The 13,093-nt window shown below is 46.3% G+C and overlaps 1 protein-coding gene across 6 annotated transcripts in view; it reads right to left on the bottom strand.

Annotated features, from left to right (window-relative positions):
* ZFHX3 (zinc finger homeobox 3) overlaps positions 1–13,093 on the bottom strand; it is a 255,242-nt gene that overhangs the window by 182,606 nt on the left and 59,543 nt on the right. Inside the window, exon 1 of one of the 6 annotated variants that reach the window (XM_070388071.1) lies at positions 5,303–5,423. The exons of the other annotated variants lie outside the window; for them this stretch is intronic. The gene's annotated coding sequence lies outside the window, so the exon portion shown is untranslated. Of the gene's footprint in view, positions 1–5,302; positions 5,424–13,093 lie in introns of those variants that run through there. 6 annotated transcript variants of the gene reach the window in all.

Genomic DNA, 13,093 nt, shown 5'->3' on the forward strand with positions numbered 1-13,093 from the left:
GGGAATGAGGCACATCAACAAAGGAAAATTCCTTCTTCAAACGTAAGGATCCAAAGAGTTTGCGCTGCCTTAGCCTTCCAGAAGCCACCTGAAGCGGGTAACAATGACGCCCTCACAAGCTCAGCACAAGTGGCGCAGATGGACTTTCTCTTCTCACTGCTCCAGGCACTGCTCTTGGGTCAGTGGCTGCTGTGAACAATCGTCGAGGCCACGTTAAATAGGACGTGGCTTAATCATGCTGGAAAGTCTCTTATCCAGGCACTGCTACGACCAAACAATTGAGTCTGGGAATGAGTGTGGTTATGTATTTTTCCTTAATGGTTTCCTGAACACCCTGGTTAGGTCTGATCCCTGGCAGGGAATTGCCAGTTCAAGTCATAAAAAGTGATCAATGTAGATCAAGACCTTGTGCTAAGTGTCTGAGATGAGAGGATAGAAATATAACTGTACAACAAAATTCTATAAAGCAATTATCCTTCAATTAAAAAATAATTTAAAAAAAAAAGCAAAGAAACATATACAAACACACAGACACATGAAAAACGCATGTTGACGTCAAGAACTTCAGCATCCTTCTGAAGTGACACCCTCTGTCCTCTCCCCCCTAGAGCTCGGGTTGTCCCCTCAAAACTTCCAGCCAGCAGCCCTAATCCCAGGCAGTGCCAGAATAAGTTGACGAAAACTGTTCCCACAGCTCCAGAAGGCCCCAGCGTTAAGCCATGCTGAGATGGGGGTACCCAACCTGGCTGGTTAACAGGCCCATCTCTTAGGCCATGACAGTGAAGAGGCTGCTGGGGTTCTGGCCCTGGTGCTCTTAGCTTTAAACCCCTGTGAATCATGCTTGGCCAAACACTCGCTGGCTGCTCTAACGATTTTTATCCGTTCACACAACAGATGGTCACCAAGTACCTACAATATGCACAGCGGCCCTCTTATCGATACAGACTCCCAACTAGCTTGCTCTCATTAGAGGCCAGAAATGCAAAATAAGAACCTGGACAGTGGTGACCATCCAGGCGGGGTGCAAGCTGGAGGAGGCGCAGAACTCCACGTGCTGCCGGATTCACAGCATCAACACAGTTATCCGGGTTACCACCGCTCCCCACATTCCTGAGCCTTCCTGCTTCTAAGGCCAGAATCCGTCCTTCTATGAACCAGAGGCGGCCTGTGACGACCTCTGATGTCCACTGCATTTTAAAACATGGTTCAACTGCTGCCACACATGGTTTGGCAAGTTGCGCGACTGCCCTAAGCCCCTTGGGTGCTGGGGATACCATAACCCCTCCCCACACTCCTGCCATGCTCATCTCTCTCAAGGGTCTCATCCTCAACCTACATGGGAGTCAGGAACCTAAAGGGAGTCAGATTCCTAAAGGAAACTTAGGAATGTCTGAGATTTCCTGATGACCCAGGAGGAAAGCATGCTGTGCCCCAAACAACTTAAGAAAAACTGCCAGAACCACTGAACCAGCCTTCACACGAGCACTGCTTCTCCTCAGGTACTTGGGTTCACCATCCCAAAGCCTTACCCAGAGGTGTTAGGACTGGCCTGTCCCACACTCCTGCTTCCATGTGACCAAGCCATGCCCCTCAATAGACCCTCCTTCTTTTGTTCATGACATGGTCCTGGGAGTTTTGGAGAATAACGCAGAGGTGGGGAGCCTGGTTCTTAATGGACTGATAATTGAAGCATAAAGTCTAGGAATTAAAATAAACCAGCTCTGAGAAGCCTATTTACCAACCTTAACTCAGCTTCCAGTTGTCGCCCACCCACCCCCAGCCCCCCTTGCAACCATCTGGTTTCCTGTCACAGGTCGGTGGGAGAAACTGAAATTTCTGAAACTCATTTGGTGTTTGTCTGGGGTGGGAGGTGGGCTGGGGAGAAAGAAAAGTGAAAGCCCCCTCCCTCGTGTGTCCCTCTCACAGCTGTTCTGCTGACCTCACCTGGAGGGCAGGACAAACCTGTGCACGAGTTTGAACCATCCACACATGAAGGGTGGGGGCCAGAGTTCAGGGGAAGAGGGGAGAAGAAAAGGACCAGGAATCTTCCTTCTTTTATTTGAAGGAATCCTTCCTAAGCGTTCACTCCCTGGCCTTCTGCCTCCGGCATGGAAAGTGTTACTCAGCTGCAAGGCCTCTTGCTAATTGTGGGTTTTTATTTTTATTTCCTATTACCCTCTTGCACGCCTGATGAGATTATTTTACCGGAACTGACACAGCTGGAAGCAGCAGGCATACGTGGAGCCTCTGAGGAGGTGATGCAATTTCATTTTCATTGATCAGAAATCAGCAGGGCAGTAAGTGATGGGAAATTCCATTAGAAGAAAACTTGCAAGCCATGAGCCTCAACTTCCTCGCCACACCCAGGACCCCTCACCCAAGGGTCTCGCCTTCCCTCTGGACTAGGTCTGCATGGAGCAGAGGCTTGGAAGCATCTCCTCGGTGTGGGAAGGAGAGAAGCAAGGCCAAGCCGCTGGCCTGGGAGGGTGTCTGGCTGGGAGAAGAACATGGGGAGGACTCCGTCAACCAACAAGGGCACCTCGGTTCTCTGTGGTTGAGACAGAAGTCATCCGGGGACCCAGAACAGGAGCCTTCAAAACCACAGCCCCTCAAAACCAGCGCTTAGAGGACTGCCTTCCCAAGTGGCAGAAACAACAAAAAAGGAGGCCACTAGCAAAGGTTGTAAATATGTCCTCTGATCACTTGAAGAGCTGCTCCTGAAGGCACCCCCCTGTGTTTACTGAGCACCTACTGTGTGCTGGGGGCTCAACAAGCACAGACTCAGACCCTCCCCTAAAGCTGCAGGAGGAACGTCCCCTACTGGGCAATCAAGGAAGCAGAGGTCCTGGGTGGGGGGGTAAGGGAGAGAGTCCATCAGAACCATGGCCTTACTGAGGAGAGCAGGCACAGCCTTCCCAAGGCCAAGGCAGGCTGCTGGAGAGCCAAGAGGAGAACTTGCTCACCGACTGCCTAGCCTGCCTTCTCCCAGGGGTACATCCACCTCCATCACCCTGTGTATCTCCACAAGGGCACTCCCGGTGTCCAAGGCTGGAGCCAGAGGTGGACTCCAGAATACGCAGAATGGCTACTGTTTCAGGATTTAAAACCCCCTGTCCCCAATGTTTGCCCAGCAAATACTGCTTCACTCATCAAAAGCCTAGGGGGAAAAGGTAGCAAGAAGCTATTGACAAAGATAAGTTCTACCGAAAAATAAACATCGTCAGCCAAATCCACTGCATTTAAAAACTGCCAGACTTCCTCTGGCAGTTTTGCCATAAAAAGATGAATCCAAGAAGGACTGGGGCCACACTCAAAAAAATCAATACTGCTCCCAACAACTCTTCACCACTAAAATGGGAAAAAATGTAAACGCACAAGTGATGACAATATGTCCAATTTAAACTCTATTGGTTAAGTTTTTACTGAGCACCTAATGTGTGGCTCAACAAAGCAGAAAACAGTAAGACAGGGACCCTAGGTGAAAGAGCTTGCAGACCAGATCAGAGTCACACGAGAATACCCAGCATGGAGTCATTTATTCACGCTGCTTGCAAGAATACACAACACAACATGATTGCATAAATTGAGGCCAGGGCAGAAGAAGAAAGAATGAACAACAGTGGAGGAAATCTGAGCCAAAAATGAGGCTTAAAATGCATATAACAGGGACCTCCCTGGTGGTCCAATGGTTACGACTTTGACTTTCAATGCAGGGGGACAAGTTCTATCCATTATTGGGGGACTAATGTCCCACATGACTCATGGCCAAAAAAAAAAAGATAAGGTATAAGCAATGGTGTAACAAATTCAATAAAGACTTTAAAAAACGGTCCAGATTAAAGAAGCTTAAATTTTAACATTTCAGAAAAATGCATACAATAATAACCAACACGTTGAGGCATAAACTTGGCTCTAAGCTTTTTGAAAGTTCAGAAGGAGAACATAATAACCTTGTTTAAGGTATACTATTCACAATGTTCAAGAGAAAAAGAACAAGTTAATCACTCAGGATTATTTAGCACCAACAATTTCTCAATCACAAAAACTGGGATAAGGAACAGGTAGCAAGTGTTCCCTTTGAGGAGGTCATAATAAGAAGGCTTGAGTCTAAGGTCATTCAGACTCACTGTCTCCTTTGATGGACAGGAATAATGACCCCAGAGGGTGTCGGTGGCTTGTTCAAGGTCAGTGGCAGAGTTAGAAAGGGGATGTGAGTATCTTCACACCACGACAGTGCCTCTTCTGCGACATGGACCTACTCCCCATCATTGTTCTAAATCCATGGGATGGTCAGCGGGGAGGCACATGTGGAAGCCACAGTGAGGGGTGAGGGGACTGATCTAGATTTGAGAGCTAAGAATCGAATACCTAAATGCACTAGGCAGACCTCGCTTGGAAACCCCTTCAAACAAATCAACCTAAGAAGCCATTCTGGGGACAATCAGGTAAGTGTGAAGAGTAATCTGATATTTGATTGCGTGCAAGAACGTGTTACTTTTGTTATGTCGACATAATGTTACTACCACCTAAGAAAATGATGAAGCCTCATGATATCTTTGATTAGCTCTAAAATCAAAGCCCATGAACAAAAAGAGTAAAGAAATCCAACAAAAAGTGAATTGTTGTCAAGTGTAAGTGATGGAGATCATTATTATTATTTTTTTTTTTTTTACATAATACACTTTTTTTTTTTTTTTTAAAGAAAGCTCTGTCTTTATCCAGTTCAGGAGCACCTTCTGAAAAAAGAATGGCCCTGGCCAGAGCCAAGCTTCTCAGCCTTGAGTTGACATATTCATGGCAAGCTAAGCCTTTTTTCAAGGAAATACGGATTCTTCTTTATTTAGAAGAGCTTAAAGACTTCCAAAGAAGTACTTTAGGCCCCAGCTACCTCTAAATCTTGTTCAAAACTCACCATTTGCTGACCCCACCCTTACTCCTACCCTTGGAAGGTACGAGGCACCATCCTACCACCAATACAGGAAGGGGTAATAGGCATCACGCGTTGGGCACAGTCCCTGACACGTTTATACATGGCCACTATCAATACCACTGCTGAGAAAAAAAAATGAGCCCAATGTAACAGCCTAAGATTACATAAGAGCTTGATTTAGAGTCTGGAGTCAAACTCATGATTAAGAAAAAACACACCCACTGATAAGTGAAAAGCCTCCACTGGTTGATTTAGTGGGTTAAAAAATAACTTTAAACACTTCCAGTGAATTTACGAAATAAGGCAATATTTACCAACCATTGTTTTTGAGCTCATTGTCTTTCATCTCAGTATGAATGTTTTATAAGTCACCTTAATTGCTTTGTAAAGTCTGAACGGAGCTGGTTCCCACTGGGGCTGGCTCTTTGTGCTCATCTTCAAGTAGGCTGAGCCAATGATAAGTGGGCTTCTTGCCGCATGGAGGCCTTTACACGCCCATCGTCATGCTGCAGCTTCCTGGGAAATACTCTTTGCAAAGCACTTTTTCACAGCAGCGTTGGTGTTTGACCAAGAAAACAGTCACACCCGGCACCAACTTCCCTAGGAACAAATAACAATGCTCCTTCAATTTATACGGTGGTTTATACATTTTGAAACACTCATATTCATTTCTCACTTGACCACCAACAATCGTGTTTTGTTAAGTAGACAGAATAGGAACCATAACTCAGATTTTACAGGTTCAAAAAAAAGTCTAAAACAGGAGAGTGACTACTATGAGTCATTCTTTCCCAAGGTCACCAGCTGGTGAGCAGCAAATCAGGAACCAGGATCCATTCTCCGGTTTCTACTCCAGGGTTCTTTTCTCTATGAAGACACCACTTCCTGAAAAAGAATCATCTTTCCAAACCCTTCAAAGATAACATTTCATCTTCTAAATAAGAAAGAAAGAAAAAAAAAAAAAACCTGAGTATACCAAAGACCCAAAAAAAGATATTTCACTTCTCTGTTCACACCTAAAAAGCAGAACTATAAATAATACCAAATACCGGGTTGCTCCACACAGACAAGAACCTTGATGTGAGACATCAAATCTTAAAATTTTACATAGAACATGATTCCCTCTAAAACATCCTCTACCACGTAGACAATACTGCTGACTAGAAGTCTGACCATGTGGCTCAAAAAGCTATTGGTGAAAAGAACTAAGTAAAAAGCTGTCAACATCTAGGAGCTCCTCATGAATGAGGTCAAACTTAGAAGAGCTAGTATCAATGCAGAGCTCAATTTAAGACCAATGAGGCAACACAAAGGGTGATTTGGGCCACAATATTATAACCTAATCAAAATGCACACATCTACATAAAACTAAAAAATGGAGGTATCATCCCCATCATGAATGTTGCATAGTCTACAGTGGCAAAGTAAGGGCCATCTGATCTACCCTCTGCTGTCACAGTGGAGCCCTTTGAGCTACTGTCCCTATCATAATGGAAAGTAGTGGAACTTGGGTCAACTTAACCACTGCCCATCCTCTGAGTCTGACTGACTGATGTAGCTAATATGTAAGGAAGAATGTTGTTCTTGTGTAGTTGCTAAGTAGTGTCCAACTCTTTTGCAACCCCATGGAGTGCAGCCCACCAGGCTCCTCTGTCCATGGGATTTACCAGGCAAGAATACTGGAGTGGGTTGCCATTTTCTTCTCCAGGGGATCTTCCCGACCTACAGATGGAACTCACATGCCCTGCCTTCGCAGGCAGATTCTTTACCACTGAGCCACCAGGGAAGCCCATTTAGGAAGAACATTATGCTTAAAATAAAATTTACCAACTTGTGGAACCAAGGTAGTCTGGGTACAGGGAGATTGAGGACAAAAGTAGGTGGGTACAGAAAACAAGACAGTGATGGGGATCCCTTGACATCCCAGTGGGAGAGACGGTGACCTGGTAGGGTGGGGTCAGGAGGGTAAGCTTGGCCCTGGTTAGGTTCCCAGACCACACCTAGAGAACCACTCCCACCAACTTCCCACCGTTACTCCCTGGGGCCATTCCCTCACCTGCACAGGCCTCTGTCTCCTCAAGACCATCTGTGGGCTCAGCCCTGCTTGTCAAGCCTTTGGCTGGATTCTGCGGTCATGTCTCGCTATTTCTCCCCTAGACACCACCAGATAAGAGTCTACAGCCTTACATCTTGCTGCCCAGACTCTATGACCTGGCATTCTGACCCTCTCTTATATGGACCCTTGTTTGCTGGGACTTGAATTCCGTGATCTGGAATCCCATACACCTGGCACCCCCTCTTGCCTGTTACCTACTTACACTCCTCCAAGCTCAGTCTGAAGCCAAGGCCCTTGCCTTCATCACACACCTACTGGCCTCCTCCCCATCTGATAAACTTTCATTTCTGGATCCTCTTGAGGGATTAGGAAGCCAGAGGCTGCAGCCTGGCAGGGAGGGCAGGATAGTGTCAGCTGCCAAAGCGATTCACCCTCCCCCAGTCCAACTACTGCCACTCCTTCTCCTCCTCCTCCGCTCCCCAGCGACTCCATGAAACTCACCAACTGTAAAAACTGACTCCTAGATGTAGCTGCTGGCTTCTCACTAGAGGTCGTCACTCTGGTTGAACAGCATACCTGTGTTGTTTGGTTTAGAAAGGTAAAGACCCCATGGCAGTTTGCACTAAAATCGGTTTAAAGGGGTTATGTTGCCAGATATGCTGTGCAAGCTCACCCCCAGCATCATTTATACTCATTCTATATGTGAATACACACATACACACACACATATACATACAGACACATATGCATACACACATACACACATTTCTCATTTAAAACAGAGTAGTTATTAAGAGAAAAACAACATAGACAAGTCAACACACACACACCATCGTCCCCACTGCTGCTAGAAAGACCTTGTCCTTAAAGTTTCTGGATGACTATCACTTAGCACTGCCTAATTCTTCACTACTGGCTGCGTCTGGGGACTCACTCCATCCCTTGCTCCCTAGAGCTAAGTATCCATGTTGCTTTTGTTTCATCAGGAGAAAAGGGGGGTGTAAACATGAATCAGACCAGAGACTGGGGACAGCCAGTCAGAGTGATGTAATCTAAAGGGCACCAAAATTTATCTCCAGCATTCTGTCATCTTATGATCGACCATTTCACTTCAGACACTCACTGGTCTGGAGGAACCTGAATCCTAGAATGAGATGTCCCCAGGTAAGTGGTTACTCTCTAAAAGCAAACTGTGGATCTCAAAGCAGAATGCTCCAAATGTCCCAGGAATGCCTGTTACATAAGGGCCTCAGCACTGTAGTGCTCAATTCCATCATGGGGGCAAGAGGGATGGAATGGACATGACCACTGGACACGGCCAAGGCAGAGAAAAATCAGGAGTTTTTATCTTAACATTCAAATTCCTAAGTATCTGTTGAAATCCCACTGTTACAATTATTTTATACACTGTCTACACACAAACACACACACAAACACACAAACAAGATGCCTTTAAAGACCTGCATTAACTTCCCTGTTTAAAAACCTTCCTTCTGTTGGGTGCCTTGAGATAAAAGCTGTGTTTGACTCTGGCCAGCCTTTGAATTCTGGCACTTGCCTGGTCTGGGACCAGAGCAGTTTTCCATCCAACGAGGGAAAGCACAGACCCTGCCGGTAGAGCAGGGGTTAATGGAAGCTGACCGCAGCACAGTTGTTAAGGTAATCAATACCACTGAGATACTAAAGCAGCATAAGCCACAATATTGATTGCCAAGCAGATGATAAAACTGTTTATTATGATAATTGCAGGGTCCCTGCAAGATGCTCCCAGTGCTTCCTAAAGCTGTTTACAAAACTAATAAAGATTTGCCATTTCAAGGTCTTCCATTTAAACCACCCTTCCTCCCCCAAACTCCTGGTCCACCACCAAAAAGCAGGCCACACCCCTGGGCTATGAACATGTTCTTTCCTGGGGCAGCACCAGAGCCTGTCCTGGGTGTGTCATGACCCTCGGGGGCCTCTGAGGAAAGGGCTGACCTTCCACACCCTCACCCTGCCCCCAACTTCAGGAAAGGGAGGCCGGAAGCCCAGCCGACTAGACACTCAGGGCGTGAAGATTTCCTCCTCAGAGCCCGCCATGTGATAATTATGGGGTTTTATTGATGGAGGGGGCTGCTCAGGGCTACTTGAGCTAACATCCATTTGTTATAGCACATTTAAGAAACCACATCACCTTGGTTTGTAATTAAAATTTCTCTGGAGGACTTGGTGGCCATGGAACTAACTGAAGATGTTCAAACGCTGATTCTAGAATGCATTCCTGCAGACACAGCTCAGTGGTGACTTTCGCTGCTACACTGGACTCATGTCTCCAGTTCTATCACACCCAACACAACAGGTTCATGTTTATTGACAGTGGAATTAACTCCTTGGTTATAAATACAGCCATCTGCCTTGAGACCCAAGTCTTTAGATTAACAGCACTGTTAATGATGACTGTAATAATATTTTCACATGCTATGATATTATTTTTCAAGATGAACTAGACGAATGTGGAAATGTTTCTCAATAGAAGCAAGCATCTCACAGGTAGTTGTGAATGCTCTTCAAATCGTTCCAGGGGAAATTTTACTGGGTCCTGAGGATAAGTATGGTAGCTTCAGGACGCCAAGCCTGCCAATAGACTAAAAGTGTGTTTGCAGAATGTGCAGGAAGAAAAAAAGGAACCCGAGTTCTGAGAAGAAGCCAGCAGCCATTCCATTAGAAGGAGAAGGTAGAGGCCCCATCCTTCACTCGACCCTCGACAGCGTTGGCTCGGCCCACAGTAACCAGCAGGATTTTCCCCATGACAGAATATGACAGGCCTTCAAAACCACATTTGCTACTTTCAGGAGCACTACTCTGAGAGGTGATGGGCCAGAGAACTATGAGATGGGGGTAGCTTCTTTATTTTCCATCAAAGCATGGAGAAATGGTTAACCAACGCCCCTGCCTTGACCATGCACCAAGACCTCAGCTCCAGCACTGAAGCCCTGACTCTCTCCCGAGTCAGCTGCGCCGGCAGCCTTTGGAGCTCACTGCCCGCGTAGCCTGCCTGCGTGTGCACACCACAGTTCAGTTCTGTGGACGAGTAGAGACACGCAGCTCCTCTGTAGACACCTGTCTGCTCCGCCTACTCACAATCACACAGAAACCAGGAGACTGGAGCCAGTTTTATGGGGAGTATAATCCCCTTGCCAAAGACCTTGCCATGAACTCACAGATACCACAGCATGGCTGGAAGGGATGCACCGAGATCAGTTTAACCTGGTTACCCGCTCTTACAGGAACTACTTGGCAATCAGGAAAGGCAGGAGGAAATCTGAGGCGTCCCTATTACTGCATTTCACGAACAATACACTCCCAGGGAAAGTGACAGAGGACAATCATCAACTACTACATGCCCAGCTGGACGCCCTGGTCACGCACCATATGCCCATGGGGCCTGTGTTCAAAAACACATCCCTGGACCTGATACCAAGAGAAAGTAGAATATTAAGTGTGACTAATTCTGCTGTTACCTTTTAACCTCACTCACACACATAGAGTTATCAACAGTATCTTCAACAACAACAAAAAATATACCCTCGGAATGATATGGTCCACACTTGGAAACCCGCCCACAATGGCCAGCCAAGCCCGCCTAAGTGCTAAGAACCATTTAGGAGCATTGTAAACCATTAGGGCCATTAGCACTAATTTGACCTCAACAAAATAAATCAAACCCACTAGGAACAAATTTAGAAGCTTTCCAAAGTCAGGTTCTCAATTCTTGAAAGGCTCACAAGCTCAATCCATGGCAGGGACCAAACAGCCAGCCTCTGGACTACTCTCCCCACTTCTACCTTCCCTGTAGCTCACAGAGCACGCTCACCTGGGACCGGGGTTCTGGGGGGTTCTGGATCCTTCTCGACCCACTGGATCAGGAAGCCGTGACTATCAAGATTTAAGGGATTCACTCTTCTCCTCTCTCCGAGTTCCCATCAGATACAATTTTCCATCTGTACTGCGCTAAACGTCCTCTTTCAAAGTATGTGAACATTTAGATATATTTTCAAGATATCCTGATTGGCTTTCAACTATGCTGGTTCTCTACTCTGGGTCAGAGTTCACCCAGCCTTTTTTATCTTTCAATAGGCAGGGTTCATGTATATTAAGAACTGCGATTCCCCCGTCCCATTAATATGTGTCAACATAGTAAGTAATTTCTCCAATAAAACAGAACCACCAGCATACACTCTAAATTTAAATTGCAAAATCGTCCTAAGTTTTCATCTTTGTTCTTCCCTGATAATTACTTAGCACATTTTTTAATACTGATGGTGCTGCCCTGACAAAGAAACAGGAAGTGAAATAAACTATGGTACCCCTGAATTTCACCAGTCGATGGGAGAAGATAGTTAAGAACACGTTGACTAGAGAAGCAGGCAGTCTATAGCCCTTCAGTTGTTAGAATGATTGAAAAAAAAAAAAAAAACATATTGTGTCATTATTTGCACTCATCTTCAAGGAGGGGGAGGGCAGAAGGAAGAATTAAGTAGCAAGAATATTGGCAAACCAAGTTAGTAACAGGAGACCCAGGACACAGCACATGGCGTTCTATAAGCCAAGAGTCTGAATTGCTAAAAGCTGAGTAATCCTTTCCAGCTCCACCCAGCATGAATTTCCAGGTATCAAATTATATGTTAATTACACAAATGTGAAGTTATATGAGGGGAAGTGGTGTTAGTCAGCACCCAGGGGGTGGCAGTTAAGTAAAATGGTTTTCTAAGGCATGTCTCACACGCAGGCCAGAGGCTCCCCGGGCTCGGGACGAAAAGAGGAATCATGAAGCCGAGGTCTGGGTTCTACCTCCAAACCGTCTGTGGACAGACCTTCTAGAGCCCTCTCAGTAGACAACCCCACCTCCCTACCCAGCCAAACCTCCCTAACATACAAAATACCCAGGGGCCTTTTCCTCTCTGCACATTTGTTCTATAAATCAAAACGTGGTGGGACTCCTTTCAGATTCAGCCAATCGAGAGAGAGGACCTGAGCCCTGACCACAGTGGTGAGAGGGGCAGTGGTGGCACTCCAGGTGATGGGAGGGCCCCCAGTGAACCCCCAGCATCCACCGCCCCTTGACTATTGCGGAGGGTCAGGACAGCACAATGTCCTCCTGGGTCCTGGCAGTGCCAGAGTCTCTGGTGCTGGGGAGACGCTTTGTATCTGCAGTGAGACTGAACACGGAGTTCTGGAACGGCTCCGAATCCCAGGGCTCGGGCTGCAAAGCCCTTTATCAACGAAACACATCGTCCCCCTCTGCCTGCCAGGCCCCCGCCGACCACATACTGATCTGGCCCTGATTTGAAGCGAGGTAGTTACAGTGAAGCCCAGGCCTGTCCCAGCCAGTGAAGGGTTGAACAGATGACTGGGACTGAGCACTCAGGACTTGCCACACCTGAGCAGGGAATATATAGAGATCCGCCCATGAGGAGGAGCAGAACGCTCTCTTCTTTCCACTCGTCACTTCAAACGATTTTTCTCTAATACTGCGCCCCACAAGCAGCTATCAGAGAGGCTCTAAACTAACACCTTGAAGTGGGTCAATGACAAAAAATAAAATAAAGAAAACCCATATATATAGCCCAGTACAGTATAGCATAGTATAGAACAGGCTACAAGCATGTGCCCTGGGCTGGCATTTCAGCACGGAGGCCACTGAAAAGCTGCAAACTGTTAACTTTGGGTTTCTCATACCTATAATGGTTGTAGAGATGTCTGCCCCATACGGTTGTAGGGATTAATAACCCAAGTATTTATTTAGCACAGTAAATGCTTAGTAAGTGTCAGTTATTAATCTTTATACACACATACATATACAGAGAGAATCTGTATAAAATCGTTTCACTTGCATAAAATCTAACGGAGGCCAAATCCTCATTTCTAAGGCTCAGAGAAGCAGGGGAGACTCCCCCATAGTCTCACATCTCATGAGAAAGTAAGGCTGGCCTGGAAAACGAGTGCTCACACTTCCGGACTGGTGTCTTTTGCACCATTATTTCCCAGTGTGTGCAACCAGCACCGCTGGCCACAGGCAACTTGATGAGTGGGTGGACATTTTCAATTCAAATCGTTACCTACTTAAC

This window comes from Bos mutus, chromosome 18 (genome assembly GCF_027580195.1).
Source record: "Bos mutus isolate GX-2022 chromosome 18, NWIPB_WYAK_1.1, whole genome shotgun sequence".
Taxonomy (NCBI): domain Eukaryota; kingdom Metazoa; phylum Chordata; class Mammalia; order Artiodactyla; family Bovidae; genus Bos; species Bos mutus.